Below are 16,198 nucleotides of genomic sequence, written 5' to 3' on the forward strand. Positions count from 1 at the left end.
GTTCCACTAATCTACATACATAACTTCCGTCGGGACACCTAACATTCCTTACGACAACAAAAAGCACATTTTACCTCGATTAGAAATAGGGTTTAACATCGGTTTCTTATGTGAGGTAACGTAGGACGTTATCATAAGTGCGTCACTTTTTCCCTCGATTGTTCTTACACCGAGGGGAAAGTCTTAATGGCCATGAGTTTGATCTTAGCAAGTTTATTTTTTGTATTTTCAGAACTGGATAGTGGGTCCCATTCCCCCCCTCAATTATTTGAATCATCGAGGTGATAAACTTACTCTTACTACCTCGATTTATTAATATAACTGAGGGGAAAATCCTTGTTATTAAATTTTTTCTATATATTTTTGTTTTAATCTGTATTATTTTAAACAGAACCTAAATTGCCAATTTTTGAAACAAAAACAATCATATGTATAAAAAAAATATTCATTGTTTACACCAATTATAAAGCCAAAATGCACACACATTACCTTTTTACAACAAAACTAAAACAAAAGATTAGCCAACAAAATTAAAAACCAAAATGAAAATTCTAGAACGGTCGTTCAAAAGTTTTCTTTTGTGAATTTTGTAACTGGTTGAAGCACCTAAAATTTGAACCACATTTGAAACCAATTAGGATAAACAACAACAACAATTTGACACCATCACTCAAAGAAGGAAAAATCGAGAGAAAGGAAATCCTCAATTTTATAGTAGTTTCGTATAAGATGCCTTTAGTAAACCCCAGCCCCAACCACACACATAATTTGCAAACCCCTAAAATCCTCAAGAGATCTTCAAAGGAAACGTTAATCGCAATAAAAATCCTCCTCGCAAATTTCATACCCTAAGATGAGAGTTATGTCAAAACGAAAATGGATGAAGAAATAGGTTGAAGATGAATGATTTTGTTTTCAAAACTCAAAACAAGATTCAAATCTCTTTTGAAAGTTGAGAGAACAAGTGTGTTGTGAATTCTAAATCAACAGTGAATGTGTATGTTTTCCAACATTCTGGATGAGTTTTAAGAAAATTATTTATAAATGAGCTGGAGATATAACAAAAAAATGGGAGAAAATGGTATTTGATTCGAGTTGCAAGAAAAAAGTGTGAGTCGAGTCAAGAGATCGAGTGATTTAAATCAAGATCCAAGAAACGAAAAAAATAAACTATGTGATTTAAGTCATACTTTATGTGATTTGAGTCATGTGATTATAGTAATGAAAAATTTCTTATTTAAATTACATTTACAAGACCAAATTCCAAAATATGCAAACTGTGTATGATTAGAATCACATTTACATAACCAAATTCCAAATTTATGCAAATAGTGTATATTTGAATCGGACAACACGTGGTTCAAATCAAACCTCTATGATGTGATTTGAATCATGACAAATTGAGAATAATTCATGGACATTCTGGAATACTGATTCAAGTCATACATGTTTGTGATTCGAATCCAGAATCTCAATTTTTACAAAAAGTGAAGTGTTTTTTAGGTTCCAACCTTGACAAGACTTGAACCATTCTCAAATGTGGTTCTTGATTCAAAAACTCAACAACTAAATGAGATAGACACAATTGCTTGAACAAAAAATAGAATTACTATTGAATAATGTTATTGTGTAAATATCATAAGTCAATATCTAATTTGTAGAGCGATCGGAGTACACTGTTTATCAGGATCCTCTCTTCATCCCCATCAGAAGAGATTCAAAGAACCATAAGAAACTCTAAAAATTAGAAGATCACATACCCGCAAACATTTAACCATTTCAATGACAAACTCATGTACGCTTTCGATTCCATTCTCTGATTGAATTATTGTATGGGTTTAAGGGATGTGAGTCGATGACATATTTGACGCATAGGGATTAGTTTAGAATTTTGTTATGGATTTCTATATTGATAAAAACGATAAGGTTATGAACAAATCCAACAGCTTAATCGTCGGAGAAAACTCAATAGCGATAAGAACAAAATCAAAGAATAAAAGACAAACAATCAAAACATAAACCTTTAAGCTGTAAAAATTATTTTACACATAAAATTAATTAAGCAAATTTTTACATATTTGTATTTTTTATCGTTTTTCATTAGTTTGCGTGCAATCTTATGAGTAGGGGCGGAGCTACAGCCCAGCGAGTCCGGGCACGCGTCCGGGCTCAACCCCTCATTTCATTGTATACTCCCAATTTAATAGTCGATTTTTAGATCACACCAGAGGCAAAATTAGTAAAAATAGGGTGTAAAATTTTTGAAAAAAATCAATGGCAAAATTTTTAGATGAAATTAAGGATAAAATTAGTAGAAACAGCGTGTAAAATTAGTTAAAATTAATAAAAATAAGGTGTAAAATTTTTTTCCCAGATTCCCTAAAATTTCTGTCTCCGCCACTGCGCTTATGTGACAATTTAAACGTAAATATATGAAGTTAAAGTGAAGTAGCCTAAAAATATGTAATCACTTTCTCAACATATGGGCTTGATAAAAAGAGAAATGAAACTGAGCATTACATTTTATAACTAGTCAACATTTTCAATATATAATATATAAAATACGAAAGAGGATCGTTGGCATACATGTTTGATGTTTCTATTAAAAATAGTAAATTGATTCACTCTAGAGCTATAATAATTAATACCCTTTGTTTTGTTCCAAATAAAAATCGATGATACCTAGCCATTTGCCAAATTTCAACACCTGTTATTTATTAAAGAAGCAATATTTAGCTTAGAATGGAAACCAAATCAACATTAGGATAAAATAAAAAGAACAGTTATAATAATATCGGTAAGAATGAAAAGATATCATCAGTTGTCGATATGTCCGAGTGGTTAAGGAGACAGACTTGAAATCTGTTGGGCTTCGCCCGCGCAGGTTCGAACCCTGCTGTCGACGTTTTCCATATATTTTCGCTTTTAATACACCAAGTCTCACAGTCTGCTTTTAATAATCCGCGTGTATGTCACGTCACATGTAAAGATACAAAAAGCTTTTTTCATAAATTATGAATTTATTTTATTCATGTTTTTATACCATTCACAAACTCAACTTATCTACTATTTTACTAACATCATGTAGAAAAAATTATATATTTCTAACTAATTTACTATTTATAAAATATTTGTTATATGAGAAAAAGATTCATACACTTACAGTGTAAAATTATTTTACACTGTCAACCAATCACAACCTTGTATCAGAATAAATCCCACTTTAAATTAAAAATTCTTTTAATGACAAGACACTTTGTTAGTTTTCTATTGGATAACAGTGTAAAATAATTTTACACTGTCAGTGCATATAAATTAAACTCTTGTTATATTATTACCTTTTGAAAATTTTTCGTCTTCAAAATTTAGAAAATTTAAATATTTTATTCCTACAAATAGAATTATAAAATATTAAAAATTATTTTAAAAAATAAAATTAAAATGTTCTATAATATAAATACAATTCATTCAATATTTTCTAATCTTATATTAATCCACCCAAACAATAGTTTCGAGTCGTCGAAACTATATAGTCTTAAAAAAAGTTCTCGAAACCATGTTGTGAAATACCTTTCAACTTTTTCATGCAATTTTATAATAAAAAATTGTAAAATGGTTATCAAGGATATCATTTATACATATCTTGGTTGAATACTACCCAATTATGAATTATTTGTGGTTAGAAGGCATATGTGCTTAGTTGTTTCTCGAGTATTGGACTGAGAGACGTCACTTTCTGCCGGAGAACTATTGTTACGTTTATAACAAAGAGGATCTCTCTAATAAGGCTCGGTACCAGGAGACCCAGATGATGAAGTTTATCAACAATATGGGATACTTAGGAGAAAGTCGAAAAGAAACGCCTCGGCGCCTTATTGACGTCTGATTGCTGATAGATGCCCGTTCTCAGGAAGAGAGAATGACCATTTGTGGTAAGCCCTGGAATTTTTGGGCTTTTTTGTTTACTCTGCTTGTTGTTGACGTACTTGCTTTCCCCATAACTCAATGCAAGTCATATGGATGATAAAGTGCAACTCTGACTTATAAGGCATCCAATACACTTAACCAAGAGTGATGCAGTTTTGGAAACCCTATCGACTTTCTCGAGTATCCTGGCTCTGATTGCCCGTCCATTGGTGAAGGAATCAAACACTCATTCTGTTGAAGATTGTCGAATCCCTCCTTTAGACGAAGACTGTTCTTATTTGACTAATCTGTCGAGCCTGCTCTTAAGGAAGAACTGGCTCTCTGGCTTGGTATACCAGACATGCTTATGCTTCTTTAGCCCTTGGTGGATCTGGCCACTAGGAGGCTCTTTGGTTTGACCAGCACCGTACTGAGAAGCAAGGGCTGGAGGAGAGTGCTCGGGATCTGAAGCTCCGACAAGATAAATACCTACAAGAAGTAGAAAAAATACCTACCTCTCTCATCGGAGTGGAAAATGCCTTGCTTCCCGTGAATCTTGTTGGTTCTCTCTCCGAACAGGTGACTCGTCTAGTGAGGTCCATGGTGAAGAAGAATCATACTCTGACCTCTGTTCAAGGCACTTTAGCATATGCTCAAAGAGAATTTTAGTCATTGCACCCTCAACCTGCTTTATTGACTCAGTAGTTGGCCGAGTGTACGAGTGCTACCCTTGAGGCAGTTTTGTGTCGTTTGAAAATACTTTGCAACAAGTGGAGCACTTCCACCATCCATTGACTATCTCTAGGTGACTCCTCTCTATCTCTTTTACCGCCCTTGACATGTTCAATTGAAATTCTGGCACTTTAAAATAGATGTCAAGACTGATGTCCCAACACCAAAACACAATGTCAAGATAGATGTTAAGACATCATCTAACTGACAGAACATTTTTACCAAATAATATATTATGCTTTGCAGAAGGTAAAAGACACAATCAATTATTAACCCAGTTCGGTGCAACTCACTTACTCTAGGGGAATCCAAGCCAGTAAGGAAATTCACTATGATAATATTGGTTCAAAGCTAAACAACACTAGTTTACAACTTATTGCCTAATCACTACCTTGTGCAACTTCTATCTAAGACCCTCCTAGACATGAGATCCTCCTCTCACTTCCCAATCACCTCAGTGACAATAACAAAAGACCAAAACAGAAGAACATACTTCCAATCACACATAATACACTCTTTGCTTAAAATCTCATGAGTGATTGACAATGACTAATCAGTCAACCTCAATGCATCAAAAGATACATGAGTGACACACAAACAGAGCACACTAAAACGACTCTCAAAACCTAAGACTCGAAATTTCCCTTTTTCTTTACAAAGTTGTGAAAAGCCAAATTACATTAGGATTTTCTTTATATACACCTCAACTGTCCATGGGCTTCGAATTCTTCACCAAAATATTTCTTGATCCATAAGTTGAGGGCTGCACCAATTATAGAGAAAAATCTTCTTGAATCTTGGAACAAAACATCACAAGTTCCCTAAGTTGTCTCATTATCCAATTTTAGAAACTTATGCACAGTTAGAGGTTAAATCAATTGTTCCAAATAAACTCTTATTGACGTGCACAAATAAGTGAAATATATCCATAGAGAATCTCATACAATCAAATCAAATCAGTCAAGAAAAATAATAGTTGTCAAAACATCTGGCATGGATACATGTTTTATTAAATGCAACATGTTTTAGCAAAATTGCTTCCAATCATAAAACCAAGGAACTTACAAATCCGCTGACCCTTCTTAATCATCCCCTTGACGACATCATTCAGTTAGATGTAATGACCAGTGTTATGGTTATGACTCATGTGGAAGCAGCAGTACTTTGATTTATTATTACGGGGAATTTTGGAGACAAAGTAAGGATGTCGGAATCATGCCTTCCTAAATTCAGTATTGTCGTAACTTCCCTGTATAACCCGGTCAGGTTACTTTTGGCACAGATGGGACTTATTCTTGGTCGGGAGACTAGAATGGGTTTTTAATGAAGCAGGGTTAATTAAACGTGTGCTCAGCTTCTCCTCTAGGAACATGTATGATTCGTCCATGGTGAGCGCCTCTTAGATAGTCTTCACTTTCTTCCTTCCTATTTTTTATCTGAATGGGTGGTCCCTCATGAGGTCGTTCTTAAAGATCCAACACTGAAGTTTGTTCCCCGCTCCCTTGACTTTGAAAACAACTTGTGTGAATTGATTTATGTAAGACTACAATCTTCCCTACTTTCCCTAAACGATTTCGGTGAGGGAGGCTTCAGTCACTGGTCATCTTTTCCGGGCTGTGAAGCGAGTAGGAAACCGCTCAAAGAAATTTGTCTATAATGTAATGCTCTAGTCAGGTAGACCATTGAACCATAGTGTAACACGGTGAACTGACTTTATATCGAAATATCGCGGTTAAGCATGAGTCGCCACCGACTTTTATTTTATCCAATTGGAAAGGCTAAAAGAACAGGAAAGACCTTTTTAAAAGATTTTGAGTTCGGGGGGTAAGTTATACAAAGGGAAGGTGTAAAGCACCCTTTGTATCCATGGTTTTCCATGGGCTCTTAATTGCTTAGCTCACTTTGTTTTCAAAATGTTTGAATTATTTGAAAAGATTTTTGAAGAAGAGCTTTAGCTTGTAAATAAGCGTAGTCTTTTTGAATTTGATTTTGAAAAGAGGTGTGAAAAGTAATTTGATTTTTAGAGCAAGCAATTAATAGCAACTACCCTAAGTTAGAAAATTTGTTCTTTTAGTCTTTCGGGCGAAAGGATCTATCCATACCATAAGAGGGCAGGAAGTCTTTCAATTGGATGTTTGAAGGGTCTCGAGATATCGTTCACCATAAGACTGTCCCGGGCAGGTAGTCTAAGGGAAGGATATAATAGTCATTTTATCTGTTTAGACATCATGCGAGGATACCTTAGCAATTTGGGGACAATCCTTTTATAAGGCAACATCGAGGGAGTTTTCAATAACTTTGAAGGCGACAGGCAGCATTGCTTTAGGTATCCTCGGAATCGAGGGACTTGACTATTTAGTACAATTAAAGGCAACAGACAACAATAAGGCAACAGTATAAGGCAACAAGAGGGATTACCCTAAAGGTGTGTGGGTGCAACAATCACGTGATTGTATTCAGATAATATTTATCTTATAATTATAGTTATTCTAATTCTGTTAAAGGCTTGCACTCCCTAAGATTACTAACCACGCAGTTTAAAATGAGCAGAAATTAAAGGCAGAAATTAAAGTTCCTACGCTATTACAATAAACACCTGCGGGCATAAAATAAAAGAGCAAAAATTATAAACCTAAACTATTACAATAAACACCTGTAGGGAAATAGAGGCAAAATATAGAAGGAACATACATAATAAGCCATTATAAGGCTTTGGGATAGTTACGTGGCAGAGGAAGAAATGAGCGCGAAAATGAAAACCTGATTCAGTGTAGTGGAGGTCTATGATGGAGCAGCGCGTTCTGGTCCTTTAAATACGGAACTAACGAGATCAATGGAGGAGATTGGGGATGAATTTGCGATTATCCACGAGAATAGGTAAACAGCTCGAATGTACCTCGCAATAAACAAGAAAGTGTTAGTAAAAACGTTAATTAAAATTGACGGAAAAAATCTAGAAATTCAAATTAAATTCTAACAAACTTGAGTAGAAGCCAAAAAATTTAAATATGAAAAAATAAAGTCTAATCCTATTATTATTATTATTATTTTTGTATTTTTATATATATAAAAAACCTAATTAATCTAATTCACTAAAAATACTTTTATATTTATGAAATCATACTTTTGATAAATAAAAGAACATGCTACTAAATCAATTTAAGAAAAGAAGAGGAAAAAAATAAAAAAAACTAATGAAAGTATTTAAGTGAACTTATTGGGTCTAATGGTGAGGTCCAAGGATGATAAATCTGTCCAGGAGGGGGGTGTGGTTCGCTGCAAGTGAGGTGCAAGGATAATGAAACAGGACCGGGCTTTATAGCCATGGGGATGCATCGATTACAATAGGTGTAATGAGCAAACTCGAAATTGGGCCCATGGGAAGATTGAATTGCAGGGCCCAAATCGACATGACAAAACAAACTGAATGACTCAAAAGAGTCCACCTCTCTCAATCATGTTCCCAATTCCCCTTCTTCGTTCATCTCGTTCAACTCTCAACCCTCTGTTCTCTCATCTCTATTTCCATTATTTCACTAAACAACCTAACCAAGACTTCACATGTTCTATCAAATCTCTTAAACAAAATTAATAAGGTTAAAGCAAAATGATAATCACTGGAAAAACCCATCCAATCACAAATCGCAAAGGTCGAGAACATTACCGTTGGAGCTGTTGCTGTGATGTTGAGCTTGAATCGTTGCAAATAGAAGCCGCGTGTTGGAGGCGTGGGTGGTGGTGGTGTCGTTGGGAACGGCGTCGCGCGATAAGGCCGCCGTCGGATCTACGGTTCGTCGACGCGGTGCCTTCTTGCCTTCACGATCTGATGATGGTCGTAGATGGCGGAGATTTGGATCGGTTCGGCATAGTAGTATCGGTTGTTGGTGCTGCGTTGCTGAGTTGATCGATGACTGAGGAAGATTGAAGTATGATGATGTGCGTTGCTGCGTTTGTTTGTGGTGTTGTGCGGCTGAGCGTGAGCAGAGGGAGTTTGATTTGAATGTCCTTCTTTTCCTCTGTATCAATTGGGCTATGTCAATTATTTGTAATAAAATGACATTTGCAAATATGTGAGGGCAAATTTTGGGGTATGACAGCTGCCCCTGTTCAATCTTCTTATATCTGAAGATGTAGATTGACGTGTGCGCCTGTCGGAATCTGAAGGTAGAAGAGGATTGAACACTAGAATATCAAGAAATTTGCCCTTGCTGATGATGAATGGACTTTTTAGAGATGGGCTTAAAGATGTCATCCAGGCAGAGTATTGTTGGAGATGGGCTTAAAGATGCCATCCAGGCAGAGTATTGTTGGAGATGGGCTTAAAGATGCCATCCAACTTGATATACTTGAGAGTCAGAATGTGTCGTACGTTAGACTGTTTCTGAGGAATAGACTTAGGTTGAGTCGTACGTTAGACTGGGTCTAGTTTGCATCAGCAGATGTCTGGAAAACCGTGCGTCAGGCTGAAGGATATGTCGTATGTCAGATCAGATCCAATTTGCATCCGTAGATGTCTGGAGAAACCGTGCGTTAGGTCGAGGAATGAGTCGTGCGTTAGACTAATCCCAATTGCATCCTCAGATGTCTGGAAAACCGTGCGTTAGGTTGAAGAATAAATCGTGCGTTAGACTATTCTCAATTGCATCCTCAGATGTCTGGAAAACCGTGCGTTAGGTTGATGGATACGTCATGCGTTAGACTATCCTCAATTGCATCCTCAGATGTCTGGAAAACCGTGCGTTAGGTTGAAGAATAAATCGTGCGTTAAACTATTCTCAATTGCATCCTCAGATGTCTGGAAAACCGTGCGTTAGGTTGATGGATACGTCGTACGTTAGACTACCCAATTTGCATCCGTAGATGTCTGGAAGGCCGTGCGTTAGGATTTGCTTTGAATAAGATTCGAACTTTTGTAATGTACCTGTCTGATAATATTCACTTGGTAACAATGTCAGTTTTACGCAATGTTTATGATGTATGTAATGAATGAGATGGAGTTCTCAAAAATAAAATGGGACGCTTTGTATGTTATGTATGAATTATAATCGCATGCAATGTATGGATATGCATGTGATGTATACGATGTATGGCTATGATTTATGTTACTCGAAGCATCTTGATTGAGAAGATAAATCTCTATGTCATTGTGAGTTTGATGTTTTGATCTTTGCTTGGAGATGCTCAGCCGGGGATTTATGATTTCTGCTTGGGGATGATCAGTAACTTGATGGATCCTGACAGGGGATAGAAGATATTAGTAGACCATGTTGGAGAAGAGCAAAGTGTTGGAGAAACGGTAGTGTTGAAGATGTAAACTCTGTTGGGGAGCCATGTCTTTGTCGGGACGAGAGTATTTGAAGGTATCTTTATAGTGATTACTCTGTGGGGATATGATCTTGCGAAATCAGCTTTGTGGGAAGACGTGGATGTCTTGAATGTTGCCCATAATATTATAGTACCTACCATTCCTGGATTTAATTAGGACCCGCCACTGAATGTTGATCAAGATGTCAAACTGGACTTGCATAGATTTGCCCCAGTTAGTAGGAACTTTAGAAGGATTCGCCTCGCGAGGACTTTATGAGGTGTGCATTATGGGCGACATGCCCCTAATACTTAGTATAATGCCCCTGATTGTTGATGCTTCTGAGAGATTTTTGAAGTTTGACCTGATTGCCCCCATATTGATTGGATAAACCATGTCGTCCCCCTTGAATACATAAGAGACATTGCTTCTAAAGTGATTTTGTCTGTCGGGATAACTTTTAGTCATTAGTTGTACCCTGTGCAAATTCTTTCTGTTGCTAACATTTGAAATTATGTAGCAGAATATGTTTAATAATGAATTCATGAGATGCAATGCATACGTCTGTCTTGAGTTTTTGAAAAACATTAAAACAGGAGATGTAAAGGCGTGATATTTGTAAAAACATGATGTTTGTAACAATGTGATGTTTGTAAAAACGTGATATCAACTCGGCATTTGTGGTAAACCTTAAGGAGTCAGGATACCTTTTTGGTGACAGTATGCTTTCGAACTAACCATGCTTCAATTAGGACTTTCAAGGGTTGTAACGTGGCTTGGTTCACGGTTTAAGAAACAAAGGATAAAGGCTCAAAATTTGATTGTACCCACCCCTCTTCGTGATGATCTTCAGTCCTAAGCTCAGTTAACTTTAACTTATGCATTCAGGTTCCAAGAGACTTTTGGATTTGCACCTTTGATAACGATGATGGTTCACAAGCAAAGAGAGCTTTTGATATGGCAATCACTTCTTCCTTTTGGTAGTCACAATATTGTGTTGTTCAGGAATTTATTGACTTCTCTTTTCATCTTTTTGATATCCCTAACTTTTGCCTGAACTGTCTATTTTGAGTTTACAGTCAGCGGGATGCCTTGGTTTTTGCCTAAGTCTTCGTTTTGATTTTTGACTTAGCAGGCTTTTCTTTGTATGTATGTTTTTTCATCATCATTTTTTTTTGAAAGATATTGACTTCCTTGCTTAATGATTGAATAACCCTCATTGGTTTTTGATTGACATCTCCAACACTTCTTTGATGTGTGCGGATGAACGCTTGTGATTGAAACCTTTGTTGAAAGGTGTATTGAATGATTCTCTTAAAATAGAATGCACAACCAAATTAACTGAGAACTACCCTGCCCCAGGTTATGATCAAGGTTTTTTTTAATTAGTAAGAAAGAAACTTCTACTTCTTAGGCTCAAAGGGGTTGGCGAGGGATTAACATCCTTATATCTCCACTGTTTAGGAATTGAAACAATGCCTGTACATCGTCAGCATAGTCCGTTCAAAAGCATACTGTATGAGGTTGCGGTATCATTTTCGTCATCCTCCCTCAAAAGGCTTACAGCTTAGCAGGAGTTGAATATCACAAAACACATGCAAAGTAAAGACATTATTTAAAATGAGTGATAGCGAAATAATTAATTCAAAACAAACATATGCAATGCACTGATGATGATTATTAAGACAGATAATGTCTATCATAAGTCGAATGTTTAAACAAATAGAATAGAAATTGAAAATGAAAGTAAAGCTAATGATTAAAAGTTCATCCACTTAGACCTTAATCAGTCTTGTCGTGATTGTGCCTGGGAGCAGTGATCACTACAGGAATCTTGGGCTGAGGGAATTCAATTTCATCAGCATCGATCATATCTTGGATCTTGTTCTTCAGCATCCAGCAACTATTTGTATCGTGACCAGGGCTACCGGAGTGGTATGCACATCTCGCATTGGGATTATAGCCGCGAGCGGAAGTACTAGGATTCTTAGGGGGATCCTTTAAAGTGATCAACTATGACTTCAACAGGTGTTGTAATGCTTGAGCCAGTGACATATTGATCTTGGTGAATTGATGCTTAGGTACGTCTGGCTTTCTTCGTTGTTGTGGAACTGGTGTAGAGATTCAGAGTATACGGGGTTCGAGCTTCCGGAATGTGTATTTAATAAGAATGTTTCAGAATGTCCGGGGTTCGAGCTTCCGGAATGTATATCTGAATGTTTCAGAAGTCTGGGGGTCAAGCTTCCAGAATGTTCATCTGATTGGAACTTTCAGAATGTCCGGGGTTCGAGCTTCCGGAATGTATATCTGATTGTAATGTTTCAGAAGTCTGGGGGTCAAGCTTCCAGAATATTCATCTGATTGGAATGTTTCAGAATGTCCGGGGTTCGAGCTTCCGGAATGTTCATCTGATAGAAATTGATTTGTTGATGGTATTTGTCTGACCAGTTGGTCGACCTGAAAGGCAAATTTAGTTTTATGAATGCAAATGCAATCTTTTCAAGGATCTTTAGGAAATTTAGTTAGCGACATTGGAAAATGATTTGGTCGCATCTTTGTTTGAAGAATTCTGATTTTTTGATGTTCTTCTATAGTAATCAAGCTCACCATGTCCAGTGGGTCATAGCCTTTGATTCGGGATACTTCTGAATTTGAAGGTACACGACTAGAGGAAAATAAATCCTCTTGCCCCTTGATAAGTGTTGAGTCTCTGAATTGGAAGGTATGTGGCCAGAGGAAAATAAATCCTCTTGCCCCTTGATAGGAATTCAGTCCTTGATAAGAGCACCTGAAATTGTGCGCCCTAAATTCCTAAGATCCTTGAAAGGGTTAGTTAAATCATGTTATGCTTATGATGTCATGATGTCATGATGTTATACAATGCATCAGGCAAAGCGTAAGATAGTAAGGACGAGTGAGTCCCACAAGAAAAACCTGCAAGAAAACCAAAGGGTTAGTAGCAAGCACAGACAAGTCACACAAGTGTCCTTAGGTTTAAAGACTTGCGTTAAGTTCGTAGGTAAGTACCCTCCCCACTGAAGTTAAGTTGGTTCAACCTGTCCTAGTATAGTAACCGGGTTCTATGGTGCTCATATCCTTGATCTTTCTCGCGGGCATTGTCTCAACATGGCACTCGATCGGCCAGCCAAAAGCATCCCTAGAGTCCAATCTCAATGAGTGTAGCATCGAGTATCAACCGGCTTCAGTCAGGAATCCAAAGCCAGCTATCTCGCTACTTCCTATAGGCCAAAGTCAAGTTCAACTAGGGTTCTAGGGGCGAATTAGTGCTTATGACACCACGCGGTAGCCAAATGTCTTCTCGATCATATTCAAGGGCCATCAGGACAAACCAAGGCGTCGCACTAATGGTGGCCACCAGTTCAACCATAACGATACATGTCGTACAACCTCCCTGGTCTAATGCCACATACCTAAGGCACACTAGATCTGGGTGTAGGATCTTTTACACAGCAGAATACCCAAAACAGCCTTTAAAGATAAAGCAAACAAGTCAAACAAATTTAAAGTGATCCTAGCTCTAAGGTAACCCCTCTTTTATTCGAAAGCATCCCCAGCAGAGTCGCCAGTTCTGTAACACGGTGAACTGACTTTATATCGAAATATCGCGGTTAAGCATGAGTCGCCACCGACTTTTATTTTATCCAATTGGAAAGGCTAAAAGAACAGGAAAGACCTTTTTAAAAGATTTTGAGTTCGGGGGGTAAGTTATACAAAGGGAAGGTGTAAAGCACCCTTTGTATCCATGGTTTTCCATGGGCTCTTAATTGCTTAGCTCACTTTGTTTTCAAAATGTTTGAATTATTTGAAAAGATTTTTGAAGAAGAGCTTTAGCTTGTAAATAAGCGTAGTCTTTTTGAATTTGATTTTGAAAAGAGGTGTGAAAAGTAATTTGATTTTTAGAGCAAGCAATTAATAGCAACTACCCTAAGTTAGAAAATTTGTTCTTTTAGTCTTTCGGGCGAAAGGATCTATCCATACCATAAGAGGGCAGGAAGTCTTTCAATTGGATGTTTGAAGGGTCATCGAGATATCGTTCACCATAAGACTGTCCCGGGCAGGTAGTCTAAGGGAAGGATATAATAGTCATTTTATCTGTTTAGGCATCATGCGAGGATACCTTAGCAATTTGGGGACAATCCTTTTATAAGGCAACATCGAGGGAGTTTTCAATAACTTTGAAGGCGACAGGCAGCATTGCTTTAGGTATCCTCGGAATCGAGGGACTTGACTATTTAGTACAATTAAAGGCAACAGACAACAATAAGGCAACAGTATAAGGCAACAAGAGGGATTACCCTAAAGGTGTGTGGGTGCAACAATCACGTGATTGTATTCAGATAATATTTATCTTATAATTATAGTTATTCTAATTCTGTTAAAGGCTTGCACTCCCTAAGATTACTAACCACGCAGTTTAAAATGAGCAGAAATTAAAGGCAGAAATTAAAGTTCCTACGCTATTACAATAAACACCTGCGGGCATAAAATAAAAGAGCAAAAATTATAAACCTAAACTATTACAATAAACACCTGTAGGGAAATAGAGGCAAAATATAGAAGGAACATACATAATAAGCCATTATAAGGCTTTGGGATAGTTACGTGGCAGAGGAAGAAATGAGCGCGAAAATGAAAACCTGATTCAGTGTAGTGGAGGTCTATGATGGAGCAGCGCGTTCTGGTCCTTTAAATACGGAACTAACGAGATCAATGGAGGAGATTGGGGATGAATTTGCGATTATCCACGAGAATAGGTAAACAGCTCGAATGTACCTCGCAATAAACAAGAAAGTGTTAGTAAAAACGTTAATTAAAATTGACGGAAAAAATCTAGAAATTCAAATTAAATTCTAACAAACTTGAGTAGAAGCCAAAAAATTTAAATATGAAAAAATAAAGTCTAATCCTATTATTATTATTATTTTTGTATTTTTATATATATAAAAAACCTAATTAATCTAATTCACTAAAAATACTTTTATATTTATGAAATCATACTTTTGATAAATAAAAGAACATGCTACTAAATCAATTTAAGAAAAGAAGAGGAAAAAAACAAAAAAAACTAATGAAAGTATTTAAGTGAACTTATTGGGTCTAATGGTGAGGTCCAAGGATGACAAATCTGTCCAGGAGGGGGGTGTGGTTCGCTGCAAGTGAGGTGCAAGGATAATGAAACAGGACCGGGCTTTATAGCCATGGGGATGCATCGATTACAATAGGTGTAATGAGCAAACTCGAAATTGGGCCCATGGGAAGATTGAATTGCAGGGCCCAAATCGACATGACAAAACAAACTGAATGACTCAAAAGAGTCCACCTCTCTCAATCATGTTCCCAATTCCCCTTCTTCGTTCATCTCGTTCAACTCTCAACCCTCTGTTCTCTCATCTCTATTTCCATTATTTCACTAAACAACCTAACCAAGACTTCACATGTTCTATCAAATCTCTTAAACAAAATTAATAAGGTTAAAGCAAAATGATAATCACTGGAAAAACCCATCCAATCACAAATCGCAAAGGTCGAGAACATTACCGTTGGAGCTGTTGCTGTGATGTTGAGCTTGAATCGTTGCAAATAGAAGCCGCGTGTTGGAGGCGTGGGTGGTGGTGGTGTCGTTGGGAAGGGCGTCGCGCGATAAGGCCGCCGTCGGATCTACGGTTCGTCGACGCGGTGCCTTCTTGCCTTCACGATCTGATGATGGTCGTAGATGGCGGAGATTTGGATCGGTTCGCCATAGTAGTATCGGTTGTTGGTGCTGCGTTGCTGAGTTGATCGATGACTGAGGAAGATTGAAGTATGATGATGTGCGTTGCTGCGTTTGTTTGTGGTGTTGTGCGGCTGAGCGTGAGCAGAGGGAGTTTGATTTGAATGTCCTTCTTTTCCTCTGTATCAATTGGGCTATGTCAATTATTTGTAATAAAATGACATTTGCAAATATGTGAGGGCAAATTTTGGGGTATGACACATAGATTAGCCGGCCCCTATAAGAGTTAGTGAAAATAACTTTCACTTAGATGTGTCATTAACACTAAAGCAGTTTAGTCGATCGCTTAAGAGCTACACATGCCCGATGAGGTCTCCCTTTTCATCATATTAACTTAACTTGTATGGCTTTCCTGTGGATCTCAGGATCTTGCTTTCTAGAATCCAAAGTGACACCAGATGCTTCAGTTTCACCTTTCTTGGTTAATCTTTTTCTTGAACAGTGGGACTACCTCGGTCTCCACA

At 37.2% G+C, this 16,198-nt stretch overlaps 1 non-coding gene across 1 annotated transcript; it reads left to right on the forward strand.

The window, feature by feature from the left end:
* Positions 1 to 2,823: 2,823 nt before the first annotated feature.
* TRNAS-UGA (transfer RNA serine (anticodon UGA)) lies at positions 2,824 to 2,905 on the forward strand. The gene has a single exon. It is a non-coding gene; the product is annotated as a tRNA-Ser (tRNA).
* Positions 2,906 to 16,198: the final 13,293 nt, after the last annotated feature.

Source organism: Vicia villosa, linkage group LG6 (genome assembly GCF_029867415.1).
Source record: "Vicia villosa cultivar HV-30 ecotype Madison, WI linkage group LG6, Vvil1.0, whole genome shotgun sequence".
NCBI classification, from domain to species: Eukaryota; Viridiplantae; Streptophyta; class Magnoliopsida; order Fabales; family Fabaceae; genus Vicia; species Vicia villosa.